The 24360-nt window shown below is 45.8% G+C and overlaps 1 protein-coding gene across 2 annotated transcripts in view; it reads right to left on the bottom strand.

The window, feature by feature from the left end:
• Positions 1 to 24360, bottom strand: part of LOC138582917 (alpha-N-acetylgalactosaminide alpha-2,6-sialyltransferase 1-like) — a 354669-nt gene that overhangs the window by 329380 nt on the left and 929 nt on the right. The gene's annotated exons all lie outside the window — the stretch shown is intronic.

Below are 24360 nucleotides of genomic sequence, written 5' to 3'. Positions count from 1 at the left end.
GTGGCGCGTTGCTATTCTGTTTTGTGTCACAATCAACATGGTGGCAGGTGGTGTTGGGGGCTGTGTTTTGGATGCTGGCCTCTGGTTAGCGGTCCGCCGCTTCTGGCTTGGTGTCGCAGCCTGTGGCATCAGGTTACGCTTGGTGACATTGTGCAGGGTGCCCACCATGGTGCTCAGGGCAATAGTCTACCCTACAGGGTGGGTTTGGATGGCTGGTGGTGATGAAAGTGGACAGTTCCATTGAATGCATTAAGAGGTCTATCGGTATGTGCATCCTTGCTTATTTATTTATTTATTTATTTATTTATTCGCATTTGTTAAGCGCACAGGCAGCCCAGAGGGCATCGTGGCGCTTGTTACAGATATGAACATGACTTGTTATACATACAGAAAAGTCATTACTTAGTTGCAAGAGAAAAGTAGTAGCTACAGGAGAGGAGGAGAAAAGAGGAGAGGAGGAGGAGGAGGAGGGTCAGAAGACATGACGTTGGAGGAGTTAGTTGAACAAGGTGGTTTTCAGTTTTTTTCGGAAGGCAGTGAGAAAGGTTTCTGCTCTGAGCGTGCTAGGTAATGCGTTCCATAGCTTAGGGGCGATGTAGGGGAAGCTTATTCCACCTGCTTTAGCTCGTTTGATGCGTGGGACCCTAAGTTGGTTGGTGTGGCATTGTCTCGTTGGTCTAATGGAGTGAGATCTGACTAGCGTGTCAGACAGGTATGAAGGTGCAGACAGGTTAATACATTTGTGTGCGGTGGTAAGTATTTTGAATGTAATGCGCTCTTTAACAGGTAGCCAGTGTGCTTCCCTTCTGGTTTGCGTGATGTGGTCCCTTTTAGGTATATTGAGGGCTGCTCTTAGTGCATTATTTTGTGTTGTTTGCAGTTTATTGAGATTGGAGTTGGAGGTGCCAGCCAATAGCGCATTACAATAATCTAGTTTGGCTCCAATAGTGGCTCTGGCAATGGATAGGCAATTATCTTTAGTTAGGAAAGGTTTGATAGCATTAATGAGCTTAGTGCTCAGGGCGGAGGCAGAGACAATGGAGTTGACTTGCTTGTCCATGGAGAGTGATGCGTCAATGTGGACTCCTAGTGTTTTAACAGAAGGTAGAACTGGGATGACACAATTGTCTATGCTTACTACCTTATCATCGTCGTAGGATGCTTTCCAAGCCAGAGCGGTGGTTGCATACTCTATTCCACTCTCAAAGCTTATACGAAGTATATCATTCTTCCGGATGAAGTCATTCTATTCCTCTCATTAGTTCATTTCTTCCTTTAAGGCCGCCAGACCTGTTATCCCCTGATTGTTGCTAGTCTGGCCTTCACATTCTGACACTGAAACCGATTTGTGCATGGACCTTTTTCCCCAGGAAGGGACCTCCACTGAGCCAAAGCTCATACATCTGGTTCCATCTGGAGGGATCACGCAATTCTTCGTGCCAAAAAGGACTTAGTATGTGGTGAACTGAATCAAACACCCACATGTAATTTATAAACTGATCTGTGTCTTAAGCCCTCACTTTGGTTCAGTACTTCGCTTAACAGGGAAGACAGGCATGTTCACAGGGACAGCACTTGCTTATGGAAAGGGATTAAGAGGGGTGGTCACCTAGAATTGCATCCTTAGAAAGACACAGGGAGTTTCCAATCTAAGCTGCTTGTGGGCAAAGCCACTGATACTGTGGAAACAAGCACATGGATGCAGCACATGGCTAATAGCCTGTGACCCTAGCATGTATGTTCCTGCCTGCTTGTGGGAAAGAAAATTGCGTCAAAACCTCTATGGTATTCAGTAATCTGGGCAAACATTGTGTGAACTTGCATACCTGATACAAAATGCAAGTGGCTTCTGCTCTGTAGGAGAGAAACTTTCACCATTATCACACAGATTAACAAAAAACTAAAAGAAATACATATGGTGACTTAATCGCTAACACTTTTGCTGATGATTTTCAGAAGCAACCAACTGGCGTGTGGTGTGGCTTGACGATCAACGTTTTGGGTTTAGTTAGGCAGAGTGAGGTCCATTCCTCTAGACTCCTAGTTTCGGGATTTCCATGCGAGAGTGAAAGAAACCGCCACGCAGTGTGTTTCCTTCCCTTGGAGATCCTTGGAGATACTTCTCATAACGGTCCCAATGGGGGCAGGTGGCGCGAGGCGTGAGGCAGAGCACTATGGCTGCCTGGGGAGAGAAGATAAACACAGGAAGGTAAGCGGTCTCACGGTTCTGCGGTCCTGCAGTCTGTTGTGGTGTGGTGACAGCATAGCACAAACTCACACCACAGGCTGGGTCCCTATAACACCGCTGCTGTTTGCCTCTCCAATAATGCACAGCGACTGTGGGGTCTTGTAACCTTTGAGTTGTGCGAGATTTGAGCAGACACATACATATATTAATATATACTAATAGCGTGGGTAAGAACCCTTTGGTAACTCAAACTAACTTTGAATTAAGAACCTGACTTGATTCTGATTCCGAGACTGACCCACTGAGTATGTGGACTCTTGTTGTTTAATTGGAAACCAAACCTTGTGATTAATCTCTCGAAAAGCCCTTGTTTACATTCACGAGTTACACTTCTGTCAAGTGTATAGTAGTGATCAGAGGTGACAGAGATAATTGTAGTCCCTCAGCAGCGAACGGTGGGTGAGGGGGATAGAAATCAACTGCATTGGACGTGTGTAAGGTCCGATGCAAACCTCAGACAGAGGAGACAGGGTTGTCGTGAGTTGTGGGAATTGCCGAGCCGTTAAGGACTCAGTCTCGATGCCACGCACTCGTGGGAAGCTACGACTAATGGGAGAAAGTGTTCTGCTGATGAAACGTATCTGTGGCGATGCCGGTACTGGGTGTCGCATTGAACCTTAAGAGCGGTTCCTCCCTGAGTGCAAGGCTACGAGGCCGCATGCAACAGAAGATGAGAAGAGCTTGAGTGCCCTGCAGAATGCTGATCTCACCATTCTGAACATGATCAGCAACAGCAGCGTTTTCCATATGGAAGTGCCTCAGGAGGCTGGTCAACATTACTTTAAGGGAATGGAGGTGCCTTCAAGTAGTATGCCTAACTTTATGGATTATCCCCTCACAGGTCCCCATCTTGACTTTGATTTTAAGGTCATTGAAAAAGGGAGTACCATTGTCCTTGTAGATAACCAGGAGCCTGAGCAACAGGCTCTCCCGGTTCCCACTGTTGCTTCAAATGAACCGACTATGACTGCGAGAGAAAATTGCAAGCTGAGGACATGGAGTGCACAGTCAAATTACAATCAACATTTCTCAGCTTCTAGGATCACTCACACGTTTTCAAGGTGTGAAAAAGTCATGGGTCTGAAGTCAAAAAATCCGGATCAAGAAATTATGGAGCACTTTTTCAAACAGGGACTTTTTTACAAAGGTCCCACGCCTAAAACTCCCAGTCATCCACCAGTTGAAACAAACAAGGGAAAGAAGGTGGTGCCGGGAACATCAATCCCCCCTGTTAAATCCTCAAGTACAACCACCTTCCTCATTTCCGCAGATTGACAGAGGACTCCCCATGAAGCATCCCAAATGGATGGTCATCACACAGTTCAAGCTATGAGCGGCGAATGCCAGCTCGCAGCCTCCTTGAAAGACACATTTGCCAGGATAGCTGAAATTATGGAGGCAGACAAAAGACTGGCCTGTGTATTGAGCTCTAACACCCCTACGCTAAATGTGGGGGACTTAGCAGGCGAGCCCTTTAATACTACAAGGTGGAGCAGTCATAGGTCAAGTGAAGACAGTGAGGGAGTTCACATTGAGCCAGCACGCCAACTATTATGCCAAAGGTCCTGTGATTCACTTAATCACCCTCAAACAGAAACGAATGAAAGAGACACACGGTCGAGTCTTGGCCCTCATAGACCTCACATAAAAGGAACTTACAAAAATGGGCAGCAAAAGATGAGAGTGCAAGACTTCTCTTAGTCCTCAGATTCCTCAGAAGGCTGTAAAATTGAAAATCCAAGTAGGGGGCCACGTCAGAGTCAATTACTTAGGACAGTTGATCAACCGTAGCACAATGTCAGCCTTGCCTATTACATTAGCTCCCTATACTAAACTATGAACCGTTAAATGATACCCTAAAAGACCACTCAAAGCTTCTGGCCATGTTGCACTCAAAACGTATTTTTGTTCAAGGATTCATCTCGGCTGTGCAAGGCAACATGGGCAAGAACGCCGAACAAAATCTATTAATGGTTCGACAAATGCTGGAACCAATTATCAATTAACGCAACAACAGGAAAGAACCTAGGTGACGCGCTGAAGCAGAAAACTTGGCCAGGTTAGTTCTATCCAACAAACAGAAAGAGCTTGAAGCGAAGTCATCAACCGCGTAGACGTCCAACCTCCGCTTGGTTGTGCAGTGGAGGTGGAAGCCGGAGTCTCAGTGGTAAATGCAGACGCATTGCTAGATCATGAAGTTCAGACCCAGCTGCTTCAAGAATTGCCCTACTGCAACGATTCTATTCAGGAATGTGAGCCAGAGCGGGAGTTCATTTTGGACAACCCCATAGCTCAGTCCAGTGAATTCTGCAGCGAATACCCTATTTTTGCGGAAAAATCGCAAAAGAAACAAACCATGAAACAACACAACAAGAAATGAAATAACAAAATAATTTGAGCATAGGGAAAAATGTAATCTAAGGAAACTTGAATATACCAGCAAGTCCGTAAGTCCATTTTACATCAAAAGGGAAGCCTACTGAAAGGACTGTGAAGACGAAGGTTTCCAACCTCGCAACCAGGCAGTCTGTCCTCTTGAGCAAGGATCAGCACAACAACAAAGGAGCCGAGGAGAACAACATGCCCATGAGTGAGCTAATTAACTTGTCCACTTACTCAATGGATAATGAAATTCCAGTCATACAACAAACAAGCTCACTGAAAGGGTCGCTGGAGAAACATGACGATCACACGCACCTTAATTGTCAGGACGACAATGGGTGGAAGGTGATCGTAGATGCTGTAGACATTTCCACTGTAAACCAAGCATTCCAAACATTAGCACAGAGGCGAATGGCAGGGATGAAGAGGCTGAGTAGGGAAAACAGTAATAAGATTGAGGGGGTATATTTTAAAGATCAACTATGTGCCCAGCATACGTCGGCACCCCCGATGCCTGGTCCCTAAAGTAGTAGTATCCGACTGCAAGAATATTGGATTTGGACGATCACTTGGTGTTGAAACGTGGCAGTGTGTTAATACTTCTCCATCACCTCCCAAGACTGAGATCGTTATGATCTAAAGACATAGAAGCTTGAATGACGCCCGCCTGGATAGAGTGCACCTTCATCTTGCTTCTAACCTGGTGAAAGAAAGGTTGCTTGAAGAATCAGCTCTTTTGCTTCCTTTGGGCTTTGACCTTGTTAGCGTACCATCAGACATGACCAGGGCCACTGAGGTGTTAGAGGACGGCAGACTGTCAGCTCACACGCTGACTTTTGCGTTGAAGGCATCGAATGAATTAGGCTTTAATGTAATCCCAGTAAGTGCGCCTTGTGAGCATCCCCTGATAAATAGTGAAACTTCATTGAATTCAAGATCATCGTTCAAAATTGGTCTTAATTCAATAAATTGTTTTTTTAAACGATTTAAAAAAAAGATTGATTTAGAAAGACCGTTCAGTGACTACACAGAGCGGTCTTTCTAATTTGAACTATCATGCCCCTGCAGAATACAAGTCCACGCAGGTGCTGACAGGCACGCCAGGACCCGGAAGCGCCATCGGGAGAGAACATGTACGTGTCTGTGTGCATGTGTATTCGTGTGTGTTTTGCGTGTATGTGTGTGTTTATGTTAGGGTGTCTTGGTTTGTGAGAGAGGCGACGGGGGCTGAGGGAGGGGGTTCAGGGGTTGAAACCCCCCAATTTCTGACAAATCCGAGCGGTGAAGCAATGTTTTGCTTTTTGTAGGCTGCCTAAAATCAGCCAAAAAAAATCAGTCTTTTTGTAAGGCGACCTACAAAAAGCGAAAAAAAGACATAGGACCTATACATCACTATTGCTGGGAAAGATGGTGCGACAAGAACGGTGGTAAGAGAACCTGACGGGCCTCAACTGGCAGCCCTGGAGGAATAATGGTTGTGGCTTGCAAAGGCCCTGGTTTTGAATAAAAGGAAAGACTAACTAAGGGAAGACAAATACTATAAGTCATTTAGTTTAGGTTCCTGGAACACATGAGGATTCAGACATGTGTTCGCAAGAGGGAATTTCCCCTTTGAGGTGGATGATATATTGTGCTTCCAGGAGACTTGGTTACATTCTATTCCTGCCCTCGATGGTTACTCTGCCAACCTAAACCCAGCAAAGAAGGGAGCTAAGGGGATGCCGTTTTTGGGCCTACTGACTGCATTGAGACTGGGCTGGGACTTGAAGTGGTGGCAGTGCACTATCCAAAGTCTTTTATTCAGGAGCTGGTGATTGAGTGTCATACAAATGAAATGAATAAAGGGTCCTCTTTCATAATTTGTAATTTATATTGGAACCTGGTAGCAATCAGCGACCAGGCCTTCATGGACAGCCTGACAGACACTCTAGACACTCGTTCTGAAACATTGTGTGATACTATCATTATAATTTGTGCAGACTTTAGCATGACTTGTCTGAGTGGAAATGATGTAGCCAACCTGGAAGAGCAAACCCTACACTCCACAATAGACTACATCTTCGTATCTGACAATCTCTCCCAAGAGTGGAAAGATTTGAAGTCATTCCTTCACCTCGTATTGATCATAATATTCTAATAATGACATGGCTTTAGCTAAATGAGGTGCAAGGACTCTTATGTACCACCAAGGTTGAGACGACGCATTTCCAAAATCGCCTCAGGGTGAATCCTGCCAAAACACACATGCTTAAGGGTAAATATGTTGCACCATGGAAAACGCAAAAAGAGTCAATGTCCTCTCCTCTACTGAATATTTACCGTTTCTGTCTGAGTTTGTGGAGAGGGGGTATAGGCAAAAGGAATGATTTTACCTACAAGCAATCCCACGATACAGTCTTGGTTGCAGCTAAATGCGAGTTAAGAGCAGACATAATTTTTTTAAAATCAAGCATTTGTCTAGTAAAGGAACTGCTAATCGCATAAAAATTCAACACCAGAACCATAAGAACTGGGTCAGGTCAAACAGGGCGAAGATGTTGCAGGTCGACACAAAGAACATGTTGCAAAACATTTCCAAAAAACACTGCTGATATTTGAAAGTTGATCAATTACATAGTGCCTCGAAACAGGCGCTGCGACTAAACACTGTCTCGGAGGAGAGGTGGGTGAGGCAGTTCACCACACTTTTTACCACAACATCTAGGAGTCAAAAAGAGAAGATGACTGTTGGGTGGGAGAGAGGGTATTTTATCTGGACAAAGTTGACATTATTGCCCGGATTAAGAGAGCTAGTAACTCGATGATCCCGCCCCTGACGGGATCCATAATATAATGCTATAAGAATATCCAGTCCCGTAGGCAGAATTCCTTATGATATTGTTTAGACAAATGCAATGTTGAAGAATGTCCCCTCGTCGTTGAAAACCTGAGTTGTGGTCGGTCCCGATTTTCAAGAAGGGGGATTGGAAGGACCCTAAGAACTACCACCCTATTGCCCTTCATGATGTGGTGGGGAAGCTCTTTGCCTCATTGCTCTTGGAAAAACTCTTGCACTGGGTCCTGAGCACCAGTCAGTTTGACCAGTTCCAAGCTAGTTTTGTGAAAGAAGTGGGCGCAAGCCTCAATGTATTCTTACTGAATCTTCTGAAGAATTGTGCCATTATGAACCAAGGGAACACCTACCTTGCGTTTATTGACCTGGCGCAGGCCTTTGACTCAGCCAATAGAGCCCTCCTGTGGGGGAAACAGGATTGATGGGGCTGTGTGCTAGACCTAGTGCAAGCAATTCAAGCTTTGTACTCAGATACATCCCAAAGGATCAGGTTGAACAGGGCAGGACTTCTATCGAAAATCATAAAGACCACATTGGGTTTGAAACAGGGGTGAAAACACCAATAGGCCTGCAATGGAAACTGAACGCCCTACAGACATATATGGATGTCAACAAGCTGATAATAAACGTAGCAAAATGATGAGTTTTGAAATTGCGCTCGGTAGTAGGCAGGCATGAAAAGACCAGAACCTTGTATTTAAACTGGGAGCCATAGGAAAAGGTGGAGAAGTTTGGATATTTAGGCATGTTACTGAATTCAAGTCTAAGGGCCTCATTACACGGATGGCGGTGGACCAAGGTGGTATTAGCACCTTGGTCCTTGCCGGTAAAATACTGGCACCGCCTTGGTGGAAAGGGGAATTACTGCCCTACTCCAAGGTTGGTGGGGCGGTAATTCCCCCTTCCCCCATTGCCCTTCTCCATTCCCATTTTCGCCCCATAGGGCTCTATGGGAATGGGGAAGGCGCTAATTACGGTACCGCAAATTACGGTACCGTAATTAGCTCCCTGGTCCCTTTGCGGGTTGGTTTTTACCGCCTGCAAAAAGCAGGCGTTAAATTCCCCAAGCCGCAAAAGGACCTTGTAGTAAGGCGGTAAGGGTTTAACGGTACCGGTAAACCCTTACCGCCAACCTGTAATGAGGCCCTAAATGACTCCCCTAGAGTGGCGCAATTGAAGACAAAGGTTAAAAGCCTGGCTGTCCAGGTTGTTATGTTCGAATCATTCACACTGTCTCTCCAGTGTTGTCCTTTTATTTCCAAAAAGTGGTGGCAATTCTCGCATGTGGAGCTGAAAACCTATTTGCCACATCTTACAATTGGTGGCCAATCTTCAAGGCCCTATTCTGGAGGAAAGTTCTGAGGTTACCGAAGGGGATTCCTATTCAGGTAATAAGACATTAACTGGGCCTCATTTCTCTAGCAGCCAAGGTAACGGAGAAAAGACTGTGAGTCTACTGAAAATGCATAACAGAGAATGTCATAAGAGGCTTTCAGTTTCTAAAAGGAGCATTGATCAATTACAGTGAACTGATCTTGGAAGAGTGGAGAGTGCCATGCTGTTAAGTCATAGCTGACTTGGATACTACTGAGGAGACGTTACTTTTAAACCCAGTGGCTATCAATATCAAATTATGGAGGAAGGATTGGCGGGAAACAGGGGAACATAAACTGCAATTCAGGCTTTATCAAACACCCTCACTTGAGTGTCGCCCTTATAATATCCTTCCTAATTATCTATAAAAATTACCCTGTAGCTTTTACCAACTCCAATTCCTGCAGTTTGCCTCAATTCATACCCCACTGCAGAAATCCTAATATCTAGTAAGCAGTGGAAAAGCGACGATCTATCATGCAGATTTTGTAGAACGACTGGTATCAAAGAAACATTGCAGCATTTGGTCTTGGCCTTTCATGATAAAAGAACGCGTCACATGGTGAGATTTGTTTGGGAACTGGACACACTCTCAACCATTCAATGTTGGACGATCGTTATGTGTGGTGAACGGGTGTCAATGGTGATCTGCTTAATTAGGTTCCTTAAGGGGGTTTCTCAGGTTTAGAACTGACAATGTCCCATCGAAACCTTAAGTGTCCACAAGGAAAGGGAACGTGCACACCTTTTATCTAAGAATTGGGGTCTTAGTCGTGAATTCACGTGCTGGTGAACAGGGAAAAACGTGTTTACGTGACTTTTAACCCCGATTGTGGGAAGCCTTTTATATCCCGCGTTTTAGTGTAATTTCGATGTTTGTATTCGGGGAAATCTATGATTATGTAATGCCTTTTTTGGCTTCTTTCTTCAAATTGTTTTAAATTTCAACTTTGTAGCATGTGTTTTGTAATAGGTGAAAGGTTTTCATTAAGCCAATCACCTAAATAAATAATACAAAATAATAATGATAAATACATATGGTGCTAGTCAGGGGCATCGCGTTCGTATTGGAGGAGACTAGAGGAAACTGACATGCAGGGTGTACATGTCGGCCTCAAAGTTAATTTGCCCTTAACTGGCATGAGCACTGTGCGGGTAACATGTGTCTACAGCTGCAGGGACAGTGGCCATGGCAGTTCCCGATTATGGTGGGAGAAAAGCTTACCCAGCTACATCTAGGAGCCCGCAGGGATGCAGGGCTGCAGGAACAGGCTGATGCCGAGGAGCCCTGACCCACAGGGGGCTTTCAGGGCATCTTATATTCAGAGGCCTAGCATGCGCCCTCCTACTCTTCTGTCACTCACAGAAGGAGGCAGGCCTCCGGAATATAGCAGCCAATCATTTAGTTTCCTGCTTCCACATGTTTCATCAGCAGCTCTGGAGTGGCTGAGAATGCCTGAGCTGCAGAGGACCCGGGGAGCAGTGTGGCAAAGAGATTGACATGCGGCAGAACTCAGGCAGGAACACTGAGCAATAAAAATGACATTGGGGTAAAACCGGGGCAGAATGTGTGACATGGGACAGGTGCTGGAGCTGGGATGGTAACATGTGGGAAAACTGGGCAAATGGATGTGGTGGGAGTGTCCTGGGGCACAATTGGGGACAGGTGAATGACAGGGCAGTATTGAGATCAGTGAGTGACATAGGACAGAAATAGGACAGAGAGAGTGGCATGGGCCTAAATTATAACAATGAGTGAGACGTTTTGGCAAAACTGGGAAATGACTTGGAGCAGACCTGCAACAATGACAGTGACATGAGGCAGAACTGGAAGCATATGGAGTGGCACTAGGCACAACTAAGACAATGAGAATGACATGGAACTGACCTTGTTCAATGAAAGTGACACTGGACAAATCAGCAGACTATGCAACTGATCAGTAAAATGAACTAATTTGAAAACACTTTTCTTGGGGGAGGGGGGCCCATTAAACAAGTTGCACAAATTGCCATTTTCTCTCCACCCCTATACAACTCCACCAGCTGCTACTGGGTTAATGTTTTATTTTTCTAACGTTGTTAATAGATGCATAGTAAGAATTAATTAAAACAAAAATATGAATGCTTTAAAACAAAGGTTTTCAACTACCCTTTCCTAACCTTTGTCAGAAATAAGCAGGAAAATGCTCGCACTTCCCATCCTTAGCTATATTATTTTCTGGCGGCTCAGGATCTCTACATAGTTTTGTCAAAGCGGTGCACAAGACCATATAGTAGAGTGGGGTAATTGATACATGAACCAAGCAGCGTTCAATTTCCTAGTGTAAATGGAGGTCAAGGTGTGTAGGTGTTCTAGTGTTTAGCATCATGATAGACTCCCACTTGGCCTCAGCTAGTAGCAAGTTCAACTCTCCCAACCATCTTGGCCTAGAAGTGGACAGGGCCATAACACCTTGTTTATCGCTATTCAACATTGTCTGTATTTTCATTTCAGGTGGCATTGCTGGAAGCTTGGGATTTCCTCAAAGCCATTGTGTGTTACACAAGCCTCTGATAAGCAGGTGTATGTTGCAAATGTGTTGCCCTGTATTTGTACTTGCAATGAGATGCTCAAATTCGTTTCGACATCAATTTTCAAAGATGTTGGCAAAGTGAATTAGCAACCACAATCCAATTTAAACAATATACTCTCTTACAATGTACCCAAAGGGATTCATTTCTGCAGATTGTAGATTTAATTGATGGTTTCCTCAATGAACACTTGCTCAGTGGTACATGGAGCTGTTGCCTTGTGTTTAGTTTCATCGTAATATGAATTTCCCCATCCCTGTAACATTGCTGAGTTTTGCCTTAAAATCCAACCATTAAGATAAACCCTAAAATGTGAGAAACTGATATCACACATGTGTAACTCTTATATAGTTCTCACAGGGGCTAAGGGACCAGGGAGGTCCAGCCACCAAGGAGTGAAATGCTATGTGGAGATGTATACAGGGGTATGCCTTCTATCAGCTATAGGTGCTGCTCGGCCCATCACCGATATGGTGTAATGATGATAAGTGAGTCTGTCCCTCATTCAGATACATATTTTCCCATATCCAAGATTCTTCCTCACACTCACCTCCCAGGTCATTTGATATTGTGGGCCCAAATATAACTAACAGTTCCAAAAGATCATCCAACAATGACAGAGAGGAGTCACACCAGCGTCGTTGAGAAGGACAGAGTCAGGCTTGCAATGCCGAATTCCACTAGTACTCTCAGTGTTGCTCAACGGCAAGGCAATTAAGATCCACAGGACCATGTGGCAAGGTTCCTGCCAACACTGGCGGAGTTGCAGAGAGTGTCATAAACTGGGCTACCAACGTGGGAGAATGCAGAGGAGAGGAAAACCAGGGAGCGGGCCAGAAACAGCAGAACGCATCTCAGAGATGGACTAGTTCATAAAAGGAGTCCAAAATCTAGTTGTAGTAGTAGTAGTAGTTGTCATTTGATTAGCGTCTTTATCCCATTAATATGGTCTCAACGCAGTTGTGGGGGAAACCCCTCGAGGGACCTAAGCCAAAGGTGTGGGAAGTAGTGTGAAGGCTACAATATGTGTGTGCATTTGGCCACAAAGTTAGGAGGGCTGGCTGGGCTCCATAAGGCAACCCATGAAGTCAGACACATGGATGGGTGCTGAGTTGAGAGGTATAGGTGTGATAGCAAATAACGATTCTTTAAATGTCCTGCTGGACCGAATTTTGTCATAGGTCGTCGCTGCATTCTGATGCAAGAGGTGTTGTGCGCTGTGTTTAAGCCTGGAGGAGTGTTACGTGTCCAGTTAGACCTGAATTTCTGTCATAGTTCATCGCTTCATTCTAATGTATGCAGGTGGGTAGCCGTGCCTGCGGCTGAACTTCACTGAAGAGATGCATGCATATGTACCTTGAGGTTCGGACGGAGCCTTGTCCTTGAAGTAGTTGAGCGCTAAGGTCATCTGAATTGTGTGAGGCTGTGTTATCTCTAGATGTAATAGAACATGCTGGCCTATTGCATCCTCTATGCTCAGTAGACGGTCTGTCATTCTGAGACGTGATTACAATTTCAAGTATCTTCTGAGTGCAATTATCAGCAATCCCCAGGAACCTTTCGATTGCAGACAGGTTGACAACAAGGATCTTCTAGGTGTGGAGTGAAGGTAGAGGTCCATAGCGAGGGAAACCAGTACTGATTTTGTGCCATGGGCAGGCTATCCTGATACATTTTATGTATATTATACCGGCTACTCTCAAACTGCCAGGAGCTGTGTACAAGATGCTTGAGCACACAAGGCTGAGCAAGGGAGCCAGATGGGCAGCATGCCCTCCAGACTAAGCAGTCCTGGATGTTCGGGTATACAGAGTTAGGGCCGAAGGAGTTTCATCATGCCTTACTTCTGACGTGGTTCAAGCTGTATTTGGTGCCAGGGATTTGTTGTTTGTCCCGCTGGTCTGAGATTAGTGGTCAGGCGTATTCACATTCTAATGATAGTTGTGTGTTGTGTATTAGTGTATGCTGAGTAGTATGTGGCATGAGAGTGCAGGGGCGAGCCACCGTGACAACAACCAGCAACCGCATGTAGGTGTGTGACCACGTGAGTTGTTGGTGTTTGTAAATGTGGTGATACCAAAGGGGTCAGAGGTGACCCAACTGTTTCTGGGTCTTGCTTTAACTTGCAGTGTGAAATATTCTGATCTGAGCTCGGCTCATGATATGATATGATATTGTATTTGTATCGTGCTCGTACACAAGTGTTTCATGGAGGCGAGTGATGATGTGATGATAGAAATAAGGGTAGGGAAGAAGATTCAGGTTGCGATGGGGAAAAGCCAGGTTTTGTGGGCCTATCTGAAGGAGAGATAGTTATCATTGCAGCCGATGTCAAGTGGAAGTGGGTTCCAGATGGAGGAGACTTGAACAGAAAAAGTGGTTCCTCCTATTCTGGTGGAGTTCTAATGGGGGATAACAAGGAGAAGCACAGAACCAGGTCTGAAGTTTCTGGTGGTTTGGTAGCATGTGAGCTTTTCCTGGAGGAATTCTGTTCCTGTGTTGTGGAGGGCTCAGTGAGTGTTGCACATGCTTTAGAGGTAGCCCATCGGCTGACAGGGTGCCAGTGTAGTACTCTGAGTGTGGGGCTAATATGATGTCTAGGTGAGAGGGCAAGGAAGAGACGGGTGGCAGAATGTTTTATTCTTTGGAGTTTCCTGTTCTGGTACGCCAGTGTGCCCAAGTAGAGCGAGTTGGCATTGCCTAAGCGAGAGAGGATGATGGCAAAGATTGCAGAGACTTGGTGCGGGTAGGAGAGGTATGGGAAGAGTGGCCTGAGTATATGTAGGTGCAAGTACCAGGTTATAGACCCAGAGCTGATGTGGTGGAAGTGATAGATTTGAGTCCAGCATGCATCTGAGATTTTTTACAGCAGGTGAGGCAGCAGGAGCAGGTTCTAGTGGGTGTGGCCAGGGGATTTGTTGGGGAAGGAGAGAGGTTTTTCCACACATTAGGATTTCAGTTTTGCCCGAGTTGAGAGGGAGGTGGTTGGCCGTCATCCAGTGGTCGATTACAGAAAGGCAGGAGGAGAGGTCCAGGCACGGGGAGGTTGGTTTCTTAAGGATCTTGAGAATGATCTGGGTGTCATCTGCATAATTATAGCAGATAAAGTTATGAGAGTGGATGAGTGCTTGGACTGGACTAAGATAGAGATTGAAGAGGAGGGGAGACAGGGAGGCTCCCTACAGGGCCCCTTTCAGAACAGCGTGAGAGACGGAGTAGAAATGAGGAGGAGCATGATTCGTGAGTGGTTCGAATGGAAGGTGGAGATCCAAGTTAGAGATAGTCTCTGATACCCAAAGAGGGCAGCTTGTCTTTAGGTATGGCATGGTCAATTGTGTCAAAGGGGGCCGATAAGTTGAGGAGGATAAGTGCTGCGCATCCTTCTGAATCTGCTGTTCGTTTTAGGTCATCATAAATTGACACAAGAGAGGATTCAGTTCCTCTGAGTGCTCTGAAGCCAGATTGAGCTGGGTCAAGAAGGTTGTTAGTTTCTGTGAAGAGGCAGAGCTGTTTGCACACAGTCCAGCAAGGAAGCAGGTGTTAGAAATAGAGCGGTAGTTGGAGGGAAGGAGGGGGTTGGGTGAGGGATGTTTGAGGAGGGGTTTGACGTAAGAAGTTTTGAAGGCCTCTGGGAAGATACCTGAGGAGAGAGAATGGCTAATGATGGACCGAGCAATGCTGCCTGTACATGTTCTCATTAGGATGTTCTTAAAAAGGGAGAGGAGACAAGAGCATCCAGGGGAACCCACAGCCTGAGGGGTGGCTTTGTGCTAAAGGTTTGAGGAACTCCATGTGTGAGATGGTGGTTAAGGAGGAGAGGACCGGGGTGGAGTAGGGATGGGGATTGGAGTGGGACAAGATGCAGCGGGGTGCCAAAGCTGCTTTGTAGATGATGGACTGGTGTCTAACAATGGTGATATTGTGAAAGTAGTTAGACAGATTGTGGCAGAGTGATTGGGAGTTAGGGGACGGAGGGGTTGAGCAGTGAGACTTCTTGAATTAATTCATGATGATGTGCAGTTCCCGCTGGGGATACAGGAGCCCGAAATTTGGTTCTTGTACATGTTTTTTTGGGCTTTTTTGATTTCTGTCCGGTAGGCCCTGGTCAGTCTTGCAAGAGTTGTTTTGTTTTGGAGTTTGGGGTTAGTTCTCCAAGTTTTCTCTAGGCGGTGCTTGAGGGTTTTAAGAGATTTGAGGTGGGCGGTGTGCAACATGGGGTTGAGGCCCGGTCTCTGGGAGGTGCATCTCTCAGAGTGAGGGGGAGGAGGCTGCTGGAGAGCTAATGATTCAAAAAGTCAATGGCGGGAGTTAATTCATGGAGTGAGAGAGCTGGGAGTGAGTTTATGAGGGAGTTAGCCAGATCAGGCTTAATAGTGACATTATTCCAGAGAGAGAGGGATGGGTGGCGGAGGTTGGAGAGGGACAGCTGGCGTGATGGGAAATGGATGGGGGAGTGGTCGGGATGGAGAAGAAGATCGCAGTGTGATCAGTCCAGATTAGTTGGTAGGGAGGCAGGGTGACAATCAAGTTTGTGGATCTGAATAAAGCGTAGAGGGTGTGTCCTGCAGTGTGAGTGGGGAGAGATATCTGTTGGGTCAAGTTGAGGGTTTCAGTGAGGGAACGGGTCATGGAGTTTGAGGGGATGCCAAACCAGATGTTGAAATCTCCTAATATTGTGAAAGATGGATGCTGAATTAAGGTGTCTGATAGGGTGTCACTAAGGGAGTCTGAAAAGTTCCCGTTGTAGCCCAGGGTTCTGTATAGGGGTAGGAAGCTGTGGTTGACAGAGGGGGAGACTTCTATCTTTACTAGCAGTGATTCACAGTCAGTGTTGCTGGGTTGTTCCTCCTTGAGTATGACTGAAAAGTGTTGTTTGTGGAGGTTAGCCAACCTCCTCCTCTGCTGGGCCTGTTCTGAACTATAAGGGAGTAGGCTGGGGGGAAGGCATCATGTTCAATAGGTTTGTAGTCATCAGAGAACCAGGTTTCTGTGATGAAGAGGATGCCTGTTTTTCATCTGAGATAAAGTCAAAGATGCAATGTTTGTTTTTGGAGATTGATCTAGCATTGATTAGAAGGCACAAGAGCAGGGTTGCCTTCTGGAGAGGTGTTGTATTAGGGTTAAGAGGGGAGACAGAATGTGCAGGGGTGGAGAGGCGTAGCGAGTGGGAGTGTCTGACTGGGAGTTGGTGGAGAGTTGTGTTGGTGTGGCGCTGGAAATGGAGAGAAGGGGTGGCAAGGGAAATGATGGAGTATTCAGATGAAACAATGGGGGGTTGTTGGGAGAGGGTAGAAAGGTGGGAGGCTGGCAGGGCTTGGGGATTTTGGGGGAGAGGATAGGAGAGCTAGGACAAGGTTAGGGGTGGAGGGAAAGTGTTGGGTGGATTGGGGGCCGAAGATTGGGATCTGGGACCTAGCAGGGCAGAAGAATGAGCGTGGGAGGTCCAGGGGTGATTGAGGCCATTTCGGTGGCATAAGGGCCAAAAGGCTGTGAGTGATTGTGGGGGCCAGTTGAACGCGGGGTGTTAGCTAGGGCAGCATGTGCTACGGTTAGAGGTGGGAAGTACGTATTAGAGAAGGAAGGAGGGGTTGTAAGGCAGATGGAAACATTAGGGAATGATCAAGGGTGAGGATGTAGGAGGGTTGTTGGTGTTGGTGGGATGGCAGTGTATAGGAGAGATGGGAGGGTGATCGAAAGAGCTGATGTTTTCATTCTAGAGAACCAGTGTTCAGCTCTGTTCTGGGCTGTGAGATATCTGCATGGATGGTGGACGGGAGGGTTGAAATGGGTGCGGAAGAGGTTCGAGGAGGGGGTTAGAAGGGCATTGAAATGTGTGTAGTGCAGAGGGTCGAAGGTGGTGCGTGTATGAGCGGAGGAGCAGAGGGGCAGGTGGATGGAGTAAGGGAGGAGAGGGTGGCCGGGTAGGGCATTAGTTAGGTTTCTTGAGCAACAGCGTGCAGCTCTGATCTGGCCAGTGTGTGGCATGGTAGAAGGGGTGTAGCCTGAAAGATTGGGAAATGGGGAGGCGGAGCTGTGGTTAGTGAGTGAAGCTCTGAGCACAGTCTGACGTCATTAATGACTACATTTGAGTCTCGGTAGTGCTTGAAGATTTCTAAAACTTGTGTGCTTGAATAGTAATCAAAGGTCTAAACACGAACAATGCCTGATAGTTGTTTGGTTCCAAGACCTGAACAATGCTTGCACATTGTCTAAGTTCAGGAGCTAAGCAATGCCTGAAAAGTTGTCTAATTTCAAAACCTTGAGTAATTATGTTTTTTTAATGTAAATGTACAAAACATTTTTACAAAATTAACATCATCTTCATATCCTTTTCCCAATACCATTTATATTTCTCAGTTCCCTCGTATAATTTTTGCCTATTTTTGAAAGTTTACCTTTTGGAGAAACTGTGCCACTGCTATTAGCTGCCCCCGTTTTCTCTCCTCCCATTAACCGATTCCACCAATCTTCCTCATTGTGGAGTCGTAAGTCCTTAAACAAGTGCCCCATATGCGTGTTCCTTTCACTTGTTAATCCCTTGCAGGATAGAAGCACGTGTCTAACTGTTTCCGCCTGATCTGGGATGTCACAGAAGCGGAAGTTTTTGGTTTGCGAAATGTCTCTTATCGCCCTGATGTCATTAGTCGGTAGGAGATTTAACCGAGCCCTCATGCAAACGTTCCTCAGTATTCTATTGGGGAACTTTTCCATGTAGGGCCTTGTTTCATCAATCTTTTTAGGTGCTACTATGAAATGAGATGACAATTTATAACCTGACTAATGTCTGAAAAGGTGTTGTCTGCATTCAAATGTGAACAGGGCTTGCATATAACCTAAAGATTCAAGGCTGCGCAAAGCCTGAAAAGGTGTCTAAAATCAAAGCTTGAGCAAAGCCCATGAATTGTCTAAATTCAGATGGGAACAGAGCTTGCATGAAATCTAAATTCCAAGCTGCGCATGGGCGAATGGTCGTCTACATTCAAAACATGAATAACGTCTGACAAGTTGTCTAAATTCAAAATATGCACAATGCCTGTAAAGATGTCTAAATTCAAAGCATGAGCAATGCCCGAAAAAATGATCTAAATTCAGATGAGAACAGTGCTTGCACGAAATCTAAACTCCAAGCTGCCTATGCATGAAAGGATGTCAAATTCAAACAGGAAAAATGCATGAAAAGATGTCTAAATTCAAAATATGAACAATGCCTGAAAAGTTGTCTAAAATTAAATCATGAATGATGCCTGAAAAGTTGTCTAAATTCAAAACATGAACAATGCCCAAAGGGTTGTCTAAATTCACAACGTGAACAATGCCTGCAAAGGTTGGTGAAGTTCAAACAAGAGCAGATCCTGAAAGTGGTCTAATAAAGGGGTTTGAGTAGTCTCTGAGAGGAGAAAACAGCTGAGGAGAAAGGTCTGAGTGTGATGTGAAAAGTCCTTGACTTGAATGGAGTCCCTAGAGTCCTTCAGGAGAGAGTAACAATGATCTTTAAGGGAGGGGTATGTGACATGGCTAACTTGGTTCTGTAGCAGGGGGACTCTGGCAACGGACACTCTCCTTGAGTGATGATGTGTAATACCGGAACCTAGGGCTGCATGGAGGAGGATGATAGATCAGGGGGTGCTACGCAGGCATAGCAGGGACAGTGCAGTTGGAAAATTTCCAACAAACAAGAGGATGTATTAGAGTGATAAAACAGGTAGTAGAAGAAATAAAGGTAGTGGAAGGGTTTTACCTGAGCTTAGTAATTGGTATGTTCACCCCCCCTCCTCCCGTGCCACCTTCCCTTTTGCAGTTGCTGTAGGATATGTTACACCTTGCGCCCAAGGGCGAATAGGGGCAAACAGGGTTCACAAAGCTGCCCACATAGGAGCAGCCTGTAGCTGTAGCCCTTTGTTGGCTCCCCGGGCAAGAGGCTGCCCCGAGAGAGGTCCGAAAAAAATACTTCCTGGTCACGTATGTGCAAAATATATGCAATGTGGGTGGAAAGCAAGCAAATACATTAAATTAAGCCTGCATAGGGGGAGTAACCACAGAAAGTGAACATACATGTACCAAAATCCTGATTCACAAAACCTGCCCACTGATTCTGCTGCAGAAACATGCCCTTCCCTTCAACAGTTGCCTCTTTCACAATGTGGAGCAAGTAGCCCAGAAAAGAGTAAAACTGATTAGTCCAAACCAAGAAACACATATTGCACCCCAATCACAACCAGCAACACAGTATAAAAGCCCAGCACAAGGAGACTCATCCTCAAAATGGCCAATTGGATGAGCACCATGATGCTGCCCTAAACAATGAGGAAGGGGAGGATGAGGGAGAGGAGGAAAAGGTTATATAAGAAAAGGATCACCTTATTTCAACTGGCTGATGAAAACGTCACCCACATCATACCTTACATAGTGAGTCAGTGTGACACAGGGTGAGAGCAGTCCATACCGCCACTAGTCACGGTACTGTCAGCCTTGCATGTATTTGCCTTAGGCTCCATTCAGAGGGCCAGCAGTGTGACAGTGGTGATATCATAATCCTTACATTCATGGGTTTTACACAAGGTCCACAATGTGATTCTTGCATTTGACAGCATAAAGAGGTGAATAGGGAGGCATGCATTATTATACATGTATGATGTACGATGGCAGGAATAGTGAGAGCATGTTGATATGGCTGGGTCCTTTGCAAGTGTGGTGCCATATATTGCACCCATTTGGCCCTCAAACCCCTGCTGCCATAGAGAATAGGAGACACTGGCATCCCTTTCACCTACACATTATGTGTGATGTACACAACGTAATCATGATTAATAAGGAGAACTATTATGGAGCTACACCAGAGAATTACATCTATAGGTACATTGCTGTAGCATAGGCACAATAGTAGACCGCTAGATAGTTGCCACTTCATCAGGCCACTGGCCAGTGAGGGTACATGGCAAGCAAGTGTCCTCAGAGGTGCTCTGCCAATACATCATGCCAATGGTCATCCCGCTTTTTCTTTGGAGGTTCAACATCTTGCATTAGCGCCCTGCAGGGGGGCGCCAGCCAATCAGGAGTCTCGGAAGGCGGGCTGTATTGTATGGAAGAAGCCTGTGCTCTGAGCTGCCCGCGCATCCAGCGTCCCCTTCCATTCCGCGCTCCACCCCACCACCTCATCTCTTAGCACCTGTGTAGTTTTCTACCTGGGTGCTAAGAGTGTGTATTATATTTTTTATTTTTAAACAAATTTACCTTTGAAGCGTGGCCCGGCGCAGCACAGTGCTGTCTTCCTGGAAGCCCGTTTTAACTGTTGATGATGTCCAACAGCACTGCGCACCATCAGGCCGTGGTTCAAAGGTACCTTTTTTTTTAAATATAAACACCATTAGAACCCATGTTGGTAACAGCACGGGTGATAATGGCGATATGCCGCTCGGTGGCGGGACGTCCCCTTCGGTAATGGCACTGATGCCCTCATTAGGGGAACCTTGCAGCACTCGGCCCGTTACGTACGGGGTCGGCGCGCCACCTCGGGACCTATCACCTCAATATTTACAGTCAAAACAATGAAAGGACATGAGGAAGGAAGGCGCTTTCCATGTGGCTGTCTTGCCGCTGTTTCTACGTAAATACGTGAATTTAATGCACAATCCTACTCTGCATCTACACACTGATAAACATCTCTCAACACCTGAGACATTTAAATGGTCTACCACCTCTACCCATGGGAGGTGATCCACATTATAAAGTAGACTCACCCCACAGCTGAAGATAAAAACGATACAATACTGCCTTATTCTCAGACTTACTATGCACACAAGGCAAAAAGAGAATGAACCGCAAACAAATTGCTCGAAATACTTTGCCTGTGATTTTTAGGATAGTTTTTGGGGCACCCGATGGGATGCATACGGTTTTGGCACAAAGTGATGCTCCTGTAAGCATTGACACATACAATACGTGCATCTGACATTTGCTCCAGAGACATGCCCATCTGAACAAATGGTGCTGTCTTGTGCACGGGGCGGGGCATGTGTGTGTGTTTCCTTTCAGAACACATGCGTGGCAATGAGATGTGCGATCTTTGCACCATTGCGCATCTGATTGAGGTGCACATGTCTGTGAGAATCTGCCCCTTTGGCGTCAAAGGTCTGATAACTTGATGAATGGGCATATCATTCTCAGCACGGGGGGCATCTCTCAGAGGCTCTAGTGCAAAGAACTCGAGCAAAAGGGGGAGATGTGCGGCGGGCGGGAAGCATGAAAATCAGCCTAATTAAGGATGAAAGAGGGAAGTGATCAAAAATGGGCACGCATGCTCCAAAAACCCTATTCACACAAGGGTTCCATGTCATCGTTGGGTGAAATATCGTAGGGGCGGGGGTTCAGCGGATGTTTTAATGAAAAAACATCACATTGATTTATTTTTTATTTTTGGGGGTTTCCACCCCAAGCCCCCCGTCCTCTATTATTTTTTACCTATTCCCGACCACCACCACCCCATATATATACTTTTCTAACCCCTCCTAAACATTTTAATGAGTTTTTTCATTAAACTATCCTGGGGAAAAAAAAAACAAATTTCACCCAACGATGAAAGAGCGCTATACCTCACAAATATTAAGCAAATTATTTGCTCTAAAAAATGCCCTGTAAAATGTGCTCAAAAGTAAAAATGGAGCAAGGGGCCAAATAAGTAAGTGATTTGCCCACCAACATTTGTGACACATCATTCTGCAGTGGGAACACATAAAACAGTATAAATGGCCATCACATTCCAGTAGGTACACTTCCAAAATGGGTGATCTAGTGAGCGTCATGCGGACGCATGCACTCATGAGGGGAAGAGAAAGGATATGAAGGGGAAGGGTTTTCCTAGTCGAACTTGCAGGTAATATGGGACATGCTACGTGGGAGAGGGGCCTCACTTCACGCATAAGGCAAAGACATGCCACACCACCGCCAGTGAAGTCAGAAGCGGCATTGCCCTTTTTGTGCATTGACTCTTTCCAGAGGGCCCCTGGTGTCAGCCCTCAGAGTCACATGTCATCCTTGCATCGGCCATCATGCGCCCAGATACCTTTGGGCCAGGAGCTCGATACAAATAAAGAAAATACAAAATACAAATACATAAAGCCAGGCCCTATCATGCGTGTACAAGGACAGCAATAGCCAGGGCCTTTTGCAACATAGCTTTTTCCCGTGCTTGTGCAGTGTCATTGATTGTGCCTGTGTGACTCATACACCCTCTATGGACATATAAAACCTACACAGTAAAAGACCTCTCTGATATTCTTTGCACGTGATTGTAATTGTAATTGGTTATTTATAATGCGCTTAATACCCAGAGACATCTGTTGACTTTCTATGGATGGACATCCACATGTCCCTCCTGGTGTAAAATCAAGCATGGGATGGGCTGGAAGAGCAAATCAAGGGGGGGATGGGAATCACCTTTGTGTATCACCCAACTGCTTATGTGTGTAGTGTTGGGGTACCAACCACTGGTCCAGAAGGATCTGCATGAATGTGTTTTTGCCTGCTGCCAAATTCGAAATTGAGATAGGATTGGAGATGTTACTGCAGATAAAATGATCTCAGGCAGGGGAGTTGCTAGGTCTGGAAAAGATCTGGTGCTACGCTAATGTCGGGACTGTCAGGACTCAGGGCTAGCTAGCCTTTTGGTTGTAGCCCCTGACCTTCTATCCGGGGATACAAACACAATACTCGGGGCTATAACCCCCCCCCTCCCCGCCCCACGGCCCCAGTGACGCCTCTGACACTACAACCAGTGGTGTTAGTTAATCCATGATTCAACACATAGCAGGAAATGCAGTGGAGGGCGGGCAAACGTTGGTTGTGTGTTCAGAAGCAAAACAAACAGTATAAAGCGAACACATGTTTTCATTGCAGGCGTTTTGACCACAAAGATTTGTTTCTCAGACAGTCAAGTTACACATAAAGACAAAGGACTCTGAGTCTGCTTCACAAAGATCTGTTCTGGAACAAATCAATAGACTCCCAGGAGTATATTTGAGTTACACCTGATAAACATATACCTGATTAACAAGGCATAAGCGGGAGCATATATGGGGACTTGCAGCATCTTCAAGAATCCAAAGTGCAAATACGATTCGCACAGATGTGCTCAAGTGCATCCCAGTGGTGACCCGGCTGAGGGCTATGTGACTATGGTGTAAAGAAAGTGAAAATATCAGGGCCCAGATTCTGAAAACTTATTTTGGCCCATGCGATGGGGTGTGCTTGCGCATCTGCTCACTTGCACACAAACACCTGTGCCATATACTCAAAGGGCACCTGAATGTGCACAGCAGAGAGGCCCTTTCCCACAACCCTTGGTGTAAATAAGGGGTGCTCGTCTGTGTATGTCGATGCACACTCACAGGGGTGCAAGACAAAAAGCGCATCCTCTGCCCTTTTCTTTTTTCTTGCGCCATTTTTTGAGAATCTGAGAATGGGGACATTTCTTTGTTGTGTTCGTCCCATAGCCACAGGACACAGAAGCCATGTACTCTCTGTCTCACCCGGCCACATTCAGAGAGGAAAGACATGGCTACTACATGTGCTTTTTAACCAAATATTGAATTCCTTTACGTGGGATATGGACTTGAGAGACTAGTTTGACACCGCTGACATTGCTAGGGCGCAGCCCTTTGTCCTGCAACGTTCCCGGATGGGTCCCTGATGTTGAGAGCACACTTATTTTCGCGTTGTTCGATGCATGCAGCAATGGCTCTGAATTCCCACACTCTCACACATGCCTATACCACATCAACCAGGTTTAGGTCCTGGGACATGCCCCGAGGATCCTAGACTAAATTGTAAGATGCTTTTCGTATTTTAGAAACAACTGCAGTCAGATAAAATGTATGAGTTACTTAACAAAAGATACAAACGTTCTTAACTTAAACGAAATGACCGTGTGTTATAGAAAGGAAGACCCTATTATAGG

The sequence above is a fragment of the Ambystoma mexicanum genome, chromosome 3q (genome assembly GCF_040938575.1).
Source record: "Ambystoma mexicanum isolate Mex_15411 chromosome 3q, UKY_AmexF1_1, whole genome shotgun sequence".
Taxonomy (NCBI): domain Eukaryota; kingdom Metazoa; phylum Chordata; class Amphibia; order Caudata; family Ambystomatidae; genus Ambystoma; species Ambystoma mexicanum.
The sequence above is the reverse complement of the archived record's forward strand: the minus strand, read 5'-3'. Positions and strand labels throughout refer to the sequence as shown.